This window comes from Schistocerca nitens, chromosome 3, assembly GCF_023898315.1.
Source record: "Schistocerca nitens isolate TAMUIC-IGC-003100 chromosome 3, iqSchNite1.1, whole genome shotgun sequence".
NCBI classification, from domain to species: domain Eukaryota; kingdom Metazoa; phylum Arthropoda; class Insecta; order Orthoptera; family Acrididae; genus Schistocerca; species Schistocerca nitens.
Window position 1 is genome coordinate 148,569,895 of NC_064616.1, and position 16,681 is coordinate 148,586,575.

At 43.7% G+C, this 16,681-nt stretch overlaps 1 protein-coding gene across 2 annotated transcripts in view; it reads right to left on the minus strand.

Annotated features, from left to right (window-relative positions):
* LOC126248093 (b(0,+)-type amino acid transporter 1) overlaps positions 1-16,681 on the minus strand; it is a 645,761-nt gene that overhangs the window by 258,168 nt on the left and 370,912 nt on the right. The window lies entirely within an intron of this gene.

Below are 16,681 nucleotides of genomic sequence, written 5' to 3' on the forward strand. Positions count from 1 at the left end.
TCTGGAGACTCAGCGGACAGCGGTGAGATAGCAACTCGACTGTCGCCGCCATATGGTCCGAGTGATAATCTCAGTTCGAATTCATTTTCGTAGCAGGACCGTTTTGGTTGTAATACGCGGCACCTATACGGCTCAGGTATTTGACGATCTAGCGTGCCAATTGGACAGAATTCGGCACAATATCCCTAGGAAGACATCCAACTACTCTATCAATTAATGCCAAGCTGAATAACTGCTTGCATAAGGGCCAGAGGTGGACCAATGCGTTATTGACTTGCTCAGTTTGTGAAGCTGTTTCTCTTGAATAAATCATCAAATGTTTCTGTAATGGCCGCTACGGTCGCAGGTTCGAATCCTGCCACGGGCATGGATGTGTGTGATGTCCTTAGGTTAGTTAGGTTTAAGTACTTCTTAGTTCTAGGTGACTGATGACCTCAGCAGTTAAGTCCGATAGTGCTCGGAGCCTTTTGAACCATTTTTTTCTGTAATTGTAATCATTTGTTTGTCTGTACATGTACATCACATCTACCGATTTCCGTCCCATTCGGATAATTCCTTCGTGGTCCGTCGTTTTTTTTTCTGTCTTAAATTGTACATGAAAACAATCAATTTGAGGTATAAAACACTTCAGTGTTGTAAATGTGACAGTCCACCTATCAAGAAGCATGAAAATATGACGATTTGAACGTAGCGCCAACTACAGAAAAAGTTGCTGTCCCTGTGGCACGGACGCTTGAAATAGTCTGTTAGATTTCAGGGAGGAGTAAATTTAGATGGAATTTTCGTCAGAAATCTGTAGACTGGCAACGTAACAGAAATAACCAACCGTGAGCTCCTCTGTCGGTGATCGTCATAATACCGGTCAAAATACAGAGATTCGGCCTGCATTTTAGAAAAGTTCATTTTGTTTGCAGTACCATCTGTCTCCACCATAAGAGCCAAAATGTCGCTTGTGTCTCTCAAATATACAGGTATGATCAGGTAACGCTGCTTTAAACGTATAGCAACGTGTATATAACGAAAATTTACATCCGCATTGAACTTCTGGTTAGCGTTGAACACTTGAAACTTGGTTAGCAGGTGAAACTGGTTTCTGCTGATCTTTTGACACACGTACTGTCAGACATCGGGTTGCCTTGCACACACTAAGAAATAAACTATCCCAAGAAATACAGCTCTAAAAATTGTTAACGTTATTAAATGATGACGAGATGGTATGCTGTAATCCATAGGAGATTTCCTGGCAACAGCACTAAGCACAGAGTGTAAAAAGAATTGTTAATGAATAAAAATTAAAATAATCCGAACCCTCAAGTAGCAAATACTTAGTTTTGTTAACTAAGAATCAGTAATCAAGTGCGCTTTATTTTTATTTGTTTTACCTAACGAAATCAGCCAACTGTGTGCTAACACGATATGTTCGAAGCTACGCATACCGAACAAAACATTACTCAACGTCAGTAAACATTAGGCTAATACCGTGTAACGCTCTCATCTTGATTACCTCCTCAAGTCGGCGAGAAGAAGAGTCCACAAATTACTCTAAGTAACGGTATGTCTTATCCAGCTGATGATTGGATCCTGTAGACCTACTAATCTGCGAGGGTGCTGAGTGCTACTTTCACCCGCTGTTCCAAATAGACAGACATGTTATGCGGGATTCACCGTTCCAGTCGGTAGATGATTGGGTGCATGACTTTTTATCAAACAATGAACGTAAGAGTGTTGCACTGTGGAGAAGGCTATTGTCAGCTAAGAAGACAGGGGTGTCCACAGCTTACTCATCTTAAATCATAAAAACTGATTTGAAGAATATCCGCATCTGAGGATCACGTTAACTGAACAAAAAACCAGCGCCGGCCAGTGTGGCCGAGCGGGTCTAGGCGCTTCAGTCTGGAACCGCGCGACCGCTACGGTCGCAGGTTCGAATCCTGCCTCGGGCATAGATGTGTGTGATGTCCTTAGGTTAGTTAGGTTCAAGTAGTTCTAAGTTCTAGGGGATTGATGACCTCAGATGTTAAGTCCCATAGTGCTCAGAGCCATTTGAACCTTTTAGCCAAAAAATCAGCTGCCGTTGTAAATAATGTATCTTTGTACACTATTTACAGCTGCAGCGGATTTTTAATTCAATTATCATGCAGAAGAAAGGGCAACATATGGTCACCAAGAATTATGAAATAAGTATGCTGGTTCATATTCGCTGTAAGCTGAACGACTGGGCCCAAGTAATGGTACGAAAAGGAAGGAAGAAAGATTAGAATTTAACGTGCCGTCGACAGCAGGGTCACTAGAGACGGAGGACAAGCTCGGCTTAGGGAAGGAAATCGGCCGTGCGCTTTCGAAGGAACCGTCCCGGCATTTGCCTGAAGCGATTTTGGGAAAGCACGGAAAACCTAAATTTGGAGGGGCGGACGGTGATTTGAAATGTCATCCTCCCGAATGCGAGTCCAGTTTGTTAACCAGTACACCACCTCGTTCGTTCGTCATGGTACGAAAAACACTCGCAAAGCATCACAGAATTACATTCGGTTGAACTAAAGCCGCCACACACTGTGGGTTAAACGCCTCAATGAGTAACACCATAAACCGTCGGTCTAATCGGCGCCTTGCATTATTTGGGAAAAAGATTGGCCCGCTACGCTTCGAACCACACCACACGCCTCCAGTCAGCTATGGTGCCGATTATGTGTTGTTTAGCCCATCAAAGACGTGAAGCTTATGTGAGGAACGGCCTATTGCGAGGTACCAGACTAAAAATTTCCATTGCATGCACTTGCCTTCGCAACGTTCACTCGTGAGCAGATCCAGATGGACCTGCATTGACTGACAGCACGAATTCCTGTCGGGTTCGAATCCGATTCTCAATGACAGGGCGTGACATTAGCTTCCGATACCTGTCGGTTAGGAACTTTGTACGACCACTGTTCTTACGCCGTGTTAGATGGTGGCGAGTGGTATGCCATTCTATTTAGACATACTGGACAGTCTGCTTTGGTACACCAACAAATCGGCAAATTCATTGTACATCTGCCATTGTGCAACGCTCCACGCTGAGACAAAATACTGCGATGATTAATTATAATCCACTGTCTCATACACGCCACTTCACTGTCATCACTTACATGATTTGTGGATAGTCACATACGAGCCTGGTCTGGTACTAGATTCGTACCATCTGCAGCGTTCCAAAGTGACAAGTGTGCTCTTTTAAGAGGGGGGGGCACAAATGTTCTGCCTGGTAAGCTCATAAATTTTATTCACAAATTTTATCGAAATGATCGAAAATCATACAGAACCACGATAAGCTGCCATGGAAGACCTCTGTCGTTGTTATCAATTACGAGTGTCACAGAGAATCATGAGAAAGTGATCTTTTTTTAAATCGCAGAATCTGTGTACTGTACATTACGTCAAGAACGCAAACGGGGGAGCGCAACTTAATACTTACAATTTAAACATTGTTCAGAAGATCCAGTGTGTTAATAATATAATACTCAAGCTCATCCAGCATCTGGATACTTTTACAGTGTCGGAAAAATATCGCTGTTAGATGTCTGAACCACAAACAGCAGCTGATGACGGTAGAATGCATACAGCCAAATATTTTAAAGTGTTTAAAATTCGTACTCGTGGACGTTATTGAAACCACTGACAGCAGCTCGTGGTCTTGTGGTTAGCGTCGCTGACTCTCGATCACGAGGCTCTGGGTTCGATTTCCGGCCGGGTCGGTGTGAGCGTGTTATCATCATTTCATCATCGACGCGTTGGTCTAGTGGCTAGCGTTGCTGCCTCTGGATCACTGGGTCCCGCGTTCGTTTCCTGGACGGATCGGGGATTTTCTCTACCCTGGGACTGGCTGTTTGCGTTGTCCGCATCATTTCATCATCATCATTCGTGAAAGTGACTAAATTGGACTGGAAAAAAATTTGGACTGTGTAAAAACTGGAACTTTGTACGGGCGCTGATGACCGCGCAGTTGACCACCCTACCAACCAAACATCGTCATAATCGATGCACAAGTCGCGGAAGTGATATCAAATAAAAAGACTTATGACAGCCGATCGAACATCCCAGGTGGGGCTTCCCGGCCAATAATGCCATGCGTAAGTTTCATTGTAACGAAAGATAACAAATTTCGACGATTGCCGGCTACAAACTTTCGCAAGGCGTCGTTGTGACACTACTTCCACAGGTACTGCGAGCGCGGTGGGTTAAACCATGGCTTCGATTTTTAGAATTTTTTTATTAATCTACGGTGGGTCTTTTCCTTCCTTAATCCAATTACTTGACTCATACTTCTCCAGAGCAGGCTTGTCAGTTTAAACTTTGGACCATAATTGCTCTACGTGCATCATATTACAACTACAAGGTGCCCATTTATTTTCTAATGAGGAGGCTAACGACTGCTTATCTGCTTTTTCCATCATAAAAATTCTCCTGGCTTTCTTGATGGATGTATGAACTTCAGTAACCATCGTGGCTGTCATGAAATCATGATCGCTAAACCCAGTCTCTATATTGACGCTGCCGATAAGATCGGGCCTCTTTGCAGCTAGGAGGTCTAAAATATTTTCACCCCCGAATGTGTGGCTGGAAGACTTTTTGGGCATTAGAACACAGTACGCTATGCTGGACGACGAGTATTCATCGCAGACCAAGGTACCGTTAGGACTGCCGCAAGGAAACGTGATTGGACAGCTCTTCTTCTCTTCATACATAAACAATATGACGGGTAGCATGCGCAGCAATATGCGACTGTTTGCTGATGATGCTGTAGTGTTTGGGAGAGTGTCGTCTTCGAGTGACTGTGGGAACATACAGGATGATTGGATAGAACTTATCGTTGGTGTGATGAATGGCAGCTTGCTGTAAACGCGTGAAATTTTACGTGATTTTTTTCTTTTTTTTTTTTCAGCCTCCGATCGGTTTCGAAATGGAAACTACAGTGAAAACCAAAAATGTTTTATTTCTAACATTTAGCAATACCTTCCACTACTTTTCAACTTAGTCGCCGCTCTGACTTAAACATTTGTCGTAGCGTGGTCCCAACTTCCCAGTAAACTCGTCATGGAAGGCAGCCCCCTGTGATTTCCGCCAATACCTTACGTTGGTCTGTAGCTCGTGGGCTGTGCCGCAATACTGTCCCCATAGCCAACGGTTCATGTTAACGAAGAGATGATAATCAGAGAGAGCCAAGTCCGGGTTCTATGATGGGTAATCAAACACATCCCATCGAAAACGCAGCAGGATCGTCTCCGTTGCACCCGCAGTGTGCGGCCGTGAATTGTCCTGAAGAAGGGCTCAAAATGGTTCAATTGGCTCTAAGCACTATGGGACTTAACATCTGAGGCCATCAGTCCCCTAGACTTAGAACTACTTAAACCTAACTTAGCCTAAGGACATCAGACACATCCATGCCCGATGCAGGATTCGAACCTGCGACCGTAGCAGCAGCGTGGTTCCGGACTGAAGCGGCTAGAGCCGCCCGGCCACAGTGGCCGGCTTGAAGAAGGGAACGCATGAAAGTTAAGTTATGTGTGCGGCATGAAATCAAGTGAAACTCCTAAGCGGGCACGCTACACTGCTACACTGGTGGAGGTGGCGGGGGGGGGGGGGGGGGGGGGGGGGAGAGTAGGGGAGACAGTATTGTTCTAGGCGTCTTTACGTGTTGACTGTGCAATCAGAAATGAAAAGTGACGCGATAGACGTTCACACTAGAGACTGCCCGACACACTGCGCAAAACTTCACCAGATAATCACTGTGGCTTTCATATCTCGACTGATAGGAGGCTGAAAAAAATAACCCTCGTAAATTAACACAGATGTGTAGGGAGAACAATTCTGTATTGTTCAAATACAATATTAGTGATGTTCCACTTGTTACAGTCAAATCTCTTAAATATCTATGCGTAACGTTGTAAAGCGACATGAAATTGAACGAGCACATAAAGCTGGTTGTAGGGAAAGCGAATGGTAGACTTCGGTTTACTGGAAAAATTCTATGAAAGTGTAGTTCGTCTATAATGCAGACAGCGTGTGCAACACTACTCGAGTGTTTCGGATCTCCAATAGGTCTGATTAAAGGAAGATGCAAAGGTAATGCAGAGGCGGGATGCTAGATTTATTACCACTGGGTTCGATCAACTCGCGAGTATTACTTAAATGCTACCTAAACTAACATGGGAATTCCTGGAGGGAAGAAGACATTCTTTTCACGGAACACTATTGAGAACGTTTAGAGAACCGATATTTGCGACTGATTGTAGAACCATCCTACTGCCGTCAACCTACATTTCTCGTAAGGACCGCGAACACAAGATAAAAGAAATTTGGGCTCGTACTGAGACGTTAGACAGTCGTTACTCCCTCGCTCCATTTTCGAGGGGAATATAAAAGCGCATTACTAGCAGTACCCTCCGTCGTGCAATGTATGGTGACGAGGAGTTTGATGAAGAAATTTTTAACAAATGTTGCGCCGCCATGAGCTCAATACAGGGTGAATGGTTTATTTTTTAATCAAATCATGGTCGCGACTGTTATGTTCAGTTATTGCTAAGGTACGAGGGTTGGAACTTTAATAGTGTCAACTATTTATTTACAGCTCGTACAAAATAGATACGTGTTTCAAAGTTTTCCTGACCTTCAAAGTCGTCAGCATCATTGTGTATAACCCGTTGCCAGCGGTGTGGAAATCGTAGGATACTCTTAGCAGTGACACTTGTGTTGACAGAGAGGCGCGGTCTATTGCCCGACGAATTTGTAGCAGTTCTGAAGCGAACGCCGTGAAGTGTTTCCTTCAATTTAGAAATCGAGTTGAACTGTGTAGCACTTAGCAGCCCCATCAGTCAAACAAATCAATAACAGCTTGCACTGTACGTGCTTGAGCATTTCCCTGCAAAATGATGGCTAGGTTTTGCAGAAAGTGTCATCACTTCTGTCTCTAAGCTGGTCGTAGGTTGTGTTCCAAAAGTGAACAGCATAGAGACAGAAGTGATGACACTTTGTGCAGGACCTGACCATCATTTTGCAGGACAATGCTCAAGCATGTACAGTGCAAGCTGTTATTGATTGGTTTGACTGATGGGGCTAATAAGTGCTATACCACCTACTGTATTCTCCTGACTTAAGCCCTCGTAAGTTCAACTGGATTTCTAAACTGAAGAAAACAGTTCACGGCATTCGCTTCAGAACTGCTACAAATTCGTCGGGCAATAGACCGCGTCGCTCGAACTGTCAACACAAATGGCACTGCTAAGAGTATCCTACGACTTCCACATCGTTGGCAACGGGTTATACACAATGCTGGTGACTACTTTGTAGGTCAGTAAAACTTTGAAACACGTATCTATTTTGTACGAGCCGTAAATAAATAGTTGCCACTATTAAAGCTCCAACCCTCGTACATCCATTTAAAGATTACAAAGAAACTCACCGTAAGAAAGTTCTGATGAATAATGTGCAATTGGAGAGAATTTGATAGATGTTCGGTAGAAGCACCCAGCGGTTCTGTTTAGTTGCGAAGTACGAAATGAAATATACTATGATGGTCCATTATGACCTTTAGACCGGACTGCGAAGACGCATACCGACTCACTGTAGCCCCGTTCTGTGAAAAGTCTCTGACTGAAGGTGCGCCGCCACTAGCTCAGCTTGAAACAAGATCCCCTCGAAAAGGTTAGCCTGACATTCCAGTAGTAGGTCTTGAGGGCGAGTTCTCGCCCTTAGGAATCGCTCTGTGCTATGAGGCATAACGAAGTTAATAACGAATGAAATTTGATTGTGCCAACGAGGATTCTCAGTCCTTTTCCGGATAATAAACCGATATTTTGTGTCAAAACAAATACAGTTGAATTTAATATTATCACAAGTGACACGAAAACGTAAATTCACGAAGGTAATTACTGGGTGACAGAATTATATCGATAACAAGATAATCCGTTTCTAACGACGTCGTCGTCGTTGATAGATTAAACAATAATCTTCCTTCCCTGATAACAAAATGGAAAATGAAATTTTCTTTAAAAAGAAAAAAAAACTCTTTTCTGCGTAAATAGACAACGAAATACCAATGTTCAGAAATAAGTATTTTTCTTTACAGAGCTGTACTTACTGTCCACAGAAGTATCTTATAGCTCTGACCGTAATTACGCAAAACAACTCTTATTTCTGCTGATAATTCTAGGCTGCTTAACATTTCTTTCAGTTTTTCACCCGATAGGATGCTATGCTTTCCACAATCCAGTGTTTATATATCTCGTATGAAAAACAGTAGCACAAACAACATCGCTGAAATGTTTTGTGTGTACTTTTAAAATGCCTGCCTTATAAATCTGTTCCCACAGTAAAATTTTGTCCGCACTCCTCGTACTCAGAGACGTTGCGGCAAACGGATTTAAACTACTAAAATATTAAAATAATGTAAGAAAGAAGACTAGGGACGCAATCAGTTTAATCTGTTGCGGTACGATATGTAACACTGCATCAGAAATTTTTGGAAATGAATGAAAACAACCCAAGGAATATTGAGGGTATTAAGCCCAGTTGTCAACCGCGTGGTTGTTGACACAACACGTTTCGGGACAAGATTATCCCGTTTCCAAGTGCTTAAAAAATTGGCAACTGTATCTCGGTAACGGTGGATGCACCGGTTTGTGATGTTTTATGGTTTGGGCTAACAATGCACATGTGCACCTTGTTTATACAGGGTGGAAAGCATTTAAGCCGACAAACTCTGGGAGGTTGTAGGGGACATCAAAACAAGTATTTTTCCCTAATGTCATTTTTTCCTATGAGCAGTATTTAAAGCGGTAGAGGAAGATTTCTGTGGCGGCAAATTAATTAAACCAACAAACACGTTTCCATATTTTATGACCAAGAGACAACACATTAACACAACCCAATTTCAATTACGGTAGGTTTTCAAAAATGCCTCCATTGACACGTAAACAAAGATTACACCGTCGGATCATGTTCTGTCTGACACGGGCAAAAACCCCAGGAGTATCCTGAATTCTTCCTGCTGCTGCTACTATCCGGGCAACCAGATCCTCTTCTGATGCAACAGGAGTTGCGTAAACAAGGTTGCGCATCTCTCCCCACAAAAAAAGTCCAGAGGGAACATGTCTGCGGATCGAGCAGGCCATGGTACAGGACCACCTCTACCAATCTACGTTTCTGGGAAAAGTCGGTCCAGGAATCGACGCATACGACGACTGAAATGTGCCGGCGCCCCGTCATGTTGGAACCACATGCGTTGTCTTGTAGGGACCGGGTCGTCTTCCAGCAATTCTGGCAATGCTCTGGGTGGATAATCAACTGGTTCCAGGTTGTGGACACGGTGTAAGGGAAATGGACGTAACAATTGCTCTCGAAGGACTGTTCTTACATTCCTCTGATTCGTCCCCATGTTACGTGCAATTGCACGAGTGCTGATTGAAGGGTTCCGCTCCACATGCTGCAAGACAGCTTCCTCAAATTGCAGCGTTCTTACCATGCGACGGCGTCCCTGTCCAGGTAATCTGCTAAATGACCCGGTCTGACGCAGACGTTGGTACACAGCAGTAAAGGTCGTATGATGCGGGATACGCCGATCAGGATATTGTTGTCGATAAACCCGCTGTGCAGCTCGTCCGTTTTGGTGCTCTACGTAGTACGCACCAACCATATCAGTGTATTCACTCCAGGTGTATCGCTCCATTAGTAAACAGAAACAATGCACTACTACACTGGTGGACAGCAGTTGCCTTTAACTGAAGAGCGTAATACGGCCTCCACCGGTTTAAATAATCCACACAGGAAAAAATTACATTAGGGAAAAATATTTGTTTTGATGTCCCCTACAACCTCCCAGAGTTTGTCGATTTAAATACTTTTCACCCTGTAGGTTTGACGAGGCCTAATGGACCGAAACATGATGAGGCAATAACAACACGACTGATTTAATATTCCTTGAATAACAGTTGTATGATGGCTTCACATCAGTAATCCAACGAAGTAACTAGCGACTGATGTCGTATACGGTCTCCGTACGGTACTCGTTACTGCTATAGCTTGGCAATGAGAAGCATGCATATAGTGGCCGAATTCTGACTGACTCACCGAACGTCATCTGTACTACTTATTTTATTCTGTTATGGTTTAATGACATTGCTTTACGATATCGCTCACATGTCGCACTTATTCAAGTGATGTTTGTGTTCAACAAGTACCTAGTTTGTTTTAGTTCTTTCCTGGACATCTCCATAGAGAGGTTGTGATCAAGAGTCAGTAGCGAATTTATGTAGCAGCTTTTGGTTATGCAATACATACTATGAATTCATATAAACTTATCAGTCAGTTTATTAACTATTGCATTTCTCTCTTATCAAAAATCTTTACTACGAGAAAATACACTCTAAGAAAAAGAAACGACGTACCACGAAGTAATTATCGAAATGGGACGGAAATCGGTAGATGCGACGTACATGTACAAACAAATGACAACAATTTCTGAAAAATTGTATGATTTATTGAAGAGAAAGAGCTTCACAAATTGAGCAATTATGCAAGCAGTTATTCGGCTAGGCATTGGTCAAAATGTTCAAATGTGTGTGTAACCTCAAGGGACTTAACTGCTAAGGTCATCAGTCCCTAAGCTTACACACTACTTAACCTAAATTATCCTAAAGACAAACACACACACCCATGCCCGAGGGAGGACTCGAACCTTCGCCGGGACCAGCAGCAGAGTCCATGGCTGCAGCGCCTAAGACCGCTCGGCTAATCCCGCGCGGCAGGTATTGATCGATAGAGTTGTTGGATGCCATCCTTAGGGATATCGTGCCTGATCCTGTCCAATTGATGTAACAGATCTTCAGAACCTCTAGGTGGTTGGAAGGCCCTGTCCGTAACGCTCCAAATGTTCTCATTTGGGGAAAGATCGGGCAACCTAGCTGGTCAAGGTAGGGTTTGTCAAGCACGAAGATGAGCAGTAGAAACGCTCGTCGTACTGTAAGGGTGCTGCTGTGAAATGAAATGGCATCCCTGAACCTTACTCCTGATTGTCGGGTCGCAATGGGTGACAGTCACGTTGGTATCCTACCGCGGTCCGGAATGTCCTCAGACACGTCCTCGCTGGTCATCAGGGCTTGGAATGTCACTGAATGGAATAGAATTGTCTTCAGTGATAACTGCCGCATTGAAATAACTTCCTTCCCCATCCTTCCCTTATCCGATGGTACCGATGACCTCGCTGTTTGGTCTCTTTCCCCAATCAACCAGCCAACCATACAATCGCAGACACAGTCAGTAACAGTAAAACCAAAGAAGTATGCGCATTGTTTAAGTCGCTAGACTTGCATACACAGATTTCAGTTCACCTTCGGACCCTGCAGACTTGGGCTTTCCGTGGTTTCTGTAAATTGATAGCTGAAAAATGTCTAGATGGATCCTTTGGAAAGGACATGCCTGATTTTATTCACCATGTTCGTCCAGTTGTTAGATAGCTCCTTGCTGATGTAGCGTTAAATCGCACATCTCCATCTAAGTGACTACCCTGCAGTTCACAACTAAGGCCTGACAGAGGGTTCATCGAACCACCTCCAAGCTACTTCTCTACCGCTCCACTCGAAAAATGTACGAGAAAAACGAACACCTAACTCATTCCGCGTGAGCCCTGATTTCTCTTACTTTATTAGAATGATCATTACTTCCTATATAGGTGGGTGCCAACAAAATATTTTCACATTCGGAGGAGAAAGTTGGTGATTGAAATTTCTTGAAAACACCCTGCCACAACGAAAAACCTCTTTGTTTTAATGATTGCCACATCAACTCGCCTATCATATCCGTGATATTCTCGCCGCTGTTCTTTGAACCTTATCGATGTCATCGGTAAATCTTGTTTGACCCGGATCCCACACCGTGCAGCAATACTCCGTAGTGTAGGGAGGCTCTTTAGCAGACCTGCTGCATATTGTAAGTGTTCTGCTAATAAATCGCAGGCTCTGATTAGCTTCCTCCACAACATTATCTATGTAATTGTTCCAGTTAAAGTTATTCGTAATTGTAATCCTTAACTATTTAGTCTAATCAACAGCTTCTAGATTTGTGTGATTTATAGTGTAATACTAATTTAGCGGATTCCTTTTAGTACTCATGTGGATGACTTCACACTTTTCATTATTTACAGTCTATTGCCACCTTTCGCATCATATAGATACCTAGCCAAAATCATTCTGCAATTGGTTCTGATCATCTGAAGACTTTTTGAGAGACAGTAAATGACATCATCATCTGCAAGTAATCTAAGAGAGTCGCTCAGATTATCTCCTAAATCGTTTATATAGGTTAGGAACAGCAAAGGGCGTATAACAGTTCCATGGAGAACGCTAGATATCTCTTCTGTTTTACTTGATGACTTCCCGTCAGTTACTACGAACTGCGACTTTCCTGGCAGGAAATCACGAATCGAGTCGCAAAATGAGACGATACTCCGTGGGTACGCAATTAGGCTTGTGACGAATGCTGTCACCTTTTATATTTCTAGAAATATTGAATCAATTTTAGATCCCCTGTATCCCCTGTCGATAGCACTCATTGCTTTGTGTGAATAAAGGAACCATTCCGGAATTTGCCTGAAGCGATTTAGGGATATCACGGAAAACCTAAATCAGGATGGCCGGACGCGGGTTTGAACTGTCGTCCTCCCGAATGTGAGTCCAGTATGCTAACCACTGCACCACCTCGCTCTTCGTTGTATGTTAAACTCTTAAATTAATATAAAACACCATGACACCGTATACTAAATTTTATGTGTGTTGCTGTGCGTTTCTCAAGCTTACATACATCTTAACACGAAACATTTTAACAGTCCACGTCCGTCAGCGATCTTTCTCGAAATTGGACAAATCTTCAGCACTTGGGTAACAACAAAATACCTCTGAATAAATTCTGTTTCAATCTAAAATTCGCTTCTGATCTCCTCGTCGTTATTTAGAAATTCCATGGTCTAAAGCACTTCTCAGAAATACCGCGATGGACTCTTCAAAGGCCACGCTTTACTTCTTATCTAACGTAGGATTCCCTCCGACTCCAATCACCTCGTGTCCCGATGAGAAGCACGACTGCAGCTTTCTGTTCTTCTTATATTCGCTAGGAAGAGTGCTGTGTTTTTGGAGTTAAATGTTACGGTTATTATATGGTCATTGCGCAAGCCAAAAATGAATCAATTACATCGCTGCGATTTACCATTCTACGTTACAATGGACGCAACTGCTCTGCTGGTGGGCAGCCAACGCTTGAAAATAAAGAGCTTTATCTGATTCTTCACCCGTTCCGTGACGCTTGTGTCTATAAAACACACGACTGTAAACTGTGTACTAAAACGCAATGCGGCAGTTCGCTTCCGAATAGTACTCTTTAATATTTAATTACAAGCGGACAAAGTTATTATCTTGCATGTTCGTCAGGAAAGGAGGCCTCTCAAAGTCAGCAGATAGTATATTAGTCGAGCGTTGATAAAATATTTCCGGTATTGGATATTGTCATTCAGTTATTAACTTACTGTCTCTGACAATTTATTGCTAAAGACAATGATGGTGGTTAAAAGGTAACGCAAATAGATCAAATAGTCGACGAAGCGGATGTGTAATGCTACACGATGAACTGATCATGCGTAAGGGAGATAGGAATCTCAGATGTTAACGTCGCTTCGACATGGGCGTCATGGGTATGGGCATTGCTGGGAAAAGTAATTATTACAAAATTTCTAGGAGTAACCATCAGGAGGAAAAGCAGATGCCATGTTGAGTCTCATTGGAAGAATCTTAAGAAAATGTGATTCATCCACAAAATAGTCCCCTACAAAACTATTGTCAGACCGATTCTTGAATAATGTTCATCAGTCTGGGAATCTCACCAGATCGTTTGAACTGTCGCTAGGGTATATTCCGGAAACAGTTGGGCAACATTTTACATCATCCTTCATACGTGTCACGAAATGATCACAGAGAGATAATCCGAGAAATTCGTGCTATTCGGGAGGTTTACCGATAATCATTCTTCCTATGTGCCATAGGCAAAGGAAAATTGAAAAGGGGGAGGGATAAATGTAGTGGTACCAGAAGTACCCCCCGCCACGCACCGTAGGGTGGTTTGCGGAGTATAGATGTAGATTAGATAGGAGCACTCGCTGGTTCAATTAGCGAAGGATGGGAAGGAAATAGAAGTTGGTCTTACTTAAGAGAACTGCTCAGAACTCATAAAACGTGATATAACGCACGAAAATCCTAAAGTGAAAAAGCTGAACGGGGATGCGTGGATAAAACACTGCCCCACAGTACCTTAGCTTTTACTCGAAGAACAGTCAAATTCTTTTTAATTTGTTTTCATTAATGCGAACTTAAAATAACCGTTAGTTACCAGATTCACTAATAGATTGTGAAGTAGGCCGAAAGTAACAGAGAGAGCCATCTGTATTGACCTTCAGAGGACAATACTCCCATCGATCGAGAGTGGCCGAGTTTCGGCTGCTAGGCCTCCAGACACTCTTGTGAGCGTTGTCTTCCTTTGAAACTGGAACTCAAGTCCTTTTACTGGCGGCAAACTGCTCCTAGAGCAGTAACCCCACATAAAGAAAGCGGCACGCGCGGACAGAGAAGCGGGGTGGGAACAGTCTGTCCCCTCGTAAAATTTCTTTCTCTCCCCGCAGCAGTTTGGCTGCTAGTGGTGGCTCTGACTCGACAGTCCAACTTCCCCCATATCACAAAACTTTTATCATCTTCTTGACTCTTCGTATTACCTCCTATTAATTTGTCTTTTTATATACATTTATACTCAATTATAGCTGCAGTCAGACAACCGTTATCGCTCTCGAACATGTACGAAGAACAATTAAAATTCGTCTTACATTTAATACATTTAATGCTGCTCCAGACAGACATTTACACCGTAATTTCAGAGCTGCAAATAGGTGCTTTGACAAATGAAATGAACATTCAAGTTTAACATATCACGCTATTGCTGTACGAGCGCATGGCCCAAGAAGAAACCAGCGAACGGCCGAGTGGACGAGCGGTTCTAGGCGCTACGGTCTGGAACCGCGCAACCGCTACCGTCGCAGGGTCGAATCCTGCCTCGGGCATGGATGTGTGCGATGTCCTTGGGTTAGTTAGGTTTAAGTAGTTCTAAGTTCTAGGGGACTGATAACCTCAGCAGTTCAGTTCCATAGTGCTCAGAGCGAAACCAGCGAACGGGATCAAGCTCCGGTTCCACGCGAAACGTAGACGGCACTGTAATCAAGGGCCACAAATAGGTATCAAATTGCTTGTCTAAGCAAATTACGCTGTCACTATAACTCAGATTGCTATCAGTCGCCATATGCGGATATCTACTGAAACATACTGAAATGGGTACTTTGTCCCTTTCGTGGGGCAAAACGGCGACCAGTGGTGTAGAGTGAAGTAAGGGGCGCTTAGTCGACGTAGAGGCCCTTAGAGATGGAGCACAAGTTTTGGAAAATAGGTGATAACCTGTTCAAAGATTAAGTGTTTTATAGGGTACACGGAAAAACAAACGACAGAAAGCTGGACGATAATTTGTATCCTGTTCCTCAAAATTAAGAGTCTAGTGTCTTTAACCTCGCTCGATGCAGTGGGGTTGGGAGAGGGAACGACCTTATACAGTTCGGCCTTCCTGGTTTAATTGTGGCGTCTTTCGAAGAACAGCGTCCCAAGTCAAAGTTAGTACCTCACGACGGAACAACAAATAAGGGAAGTCACTGCCTGACGCAGCGACGAATGAGAGACGTCGCCGAATACACGCTCTCAAGAGGTTCCAAACGTCACCGCCGCAGGAACATTACATATGTCAGAGAGCAGCGCCGCCAGTCCTCTCTGCAACTATTGCTTACGACGACAGCATCGTCTTACTTCACATCCAGCACCGTGAGTTTTATTACGTGCCAGAACTACACTACTGGCCATCAAAATTGCTACACCACGAAGATGACGTGTTACGGACGCGAAATTTAACCGACAGGATGAAGATGCTGTGATATGCAAATGATTAGCTTTTCAGAGCATTCACACAAGGATGGCGCCGGTGGTGACACCTACAACGTGCTAACATGAGGAAAGTTTCCAACCGATTTCTCATACACAAACAGCAGCTGACCGGCGTTGCATAGTGAAACGTTGTTGTGATGCCTCGTCTCAGGAGGAGGAATGCGTACCATCACGTTTCCGACTTTGATAAACGTCGGGTTGTAGCCTATCGTGGTTGCTGTTTATCGTATCGCGACATTGCTGCTCGCGTTGGTCGAGATCCGATGACTGTTAGCAGAATATGGAATCGGTGGGTTCAGGAGGGTAATACGGAACGCCGTGCTGGATCCCAACGGCCTCGTATCACTAGCAGTCGAGATGACAGACATCTTATCCGCATCGCTGTAACGGATCGTACAGCCACGTCTCGATACTTGAGTCAACAGATGGGGACGTTTGCAAGACAACAACCATCTGCACGAACAGTTCGACGACATTTGCAGCAGCATGGACTATCAGATCGGAGACCATGGCTGCGGTTACCCTTGACGCTGCATCACAGACAGAGCGCCTGCGATGGTGTACTCCACGACGAACCTGGGTGCACGAATGGCAAACCGCCATTTTTTCGGATGAATTCAGGTTCTGTTTACAGCATC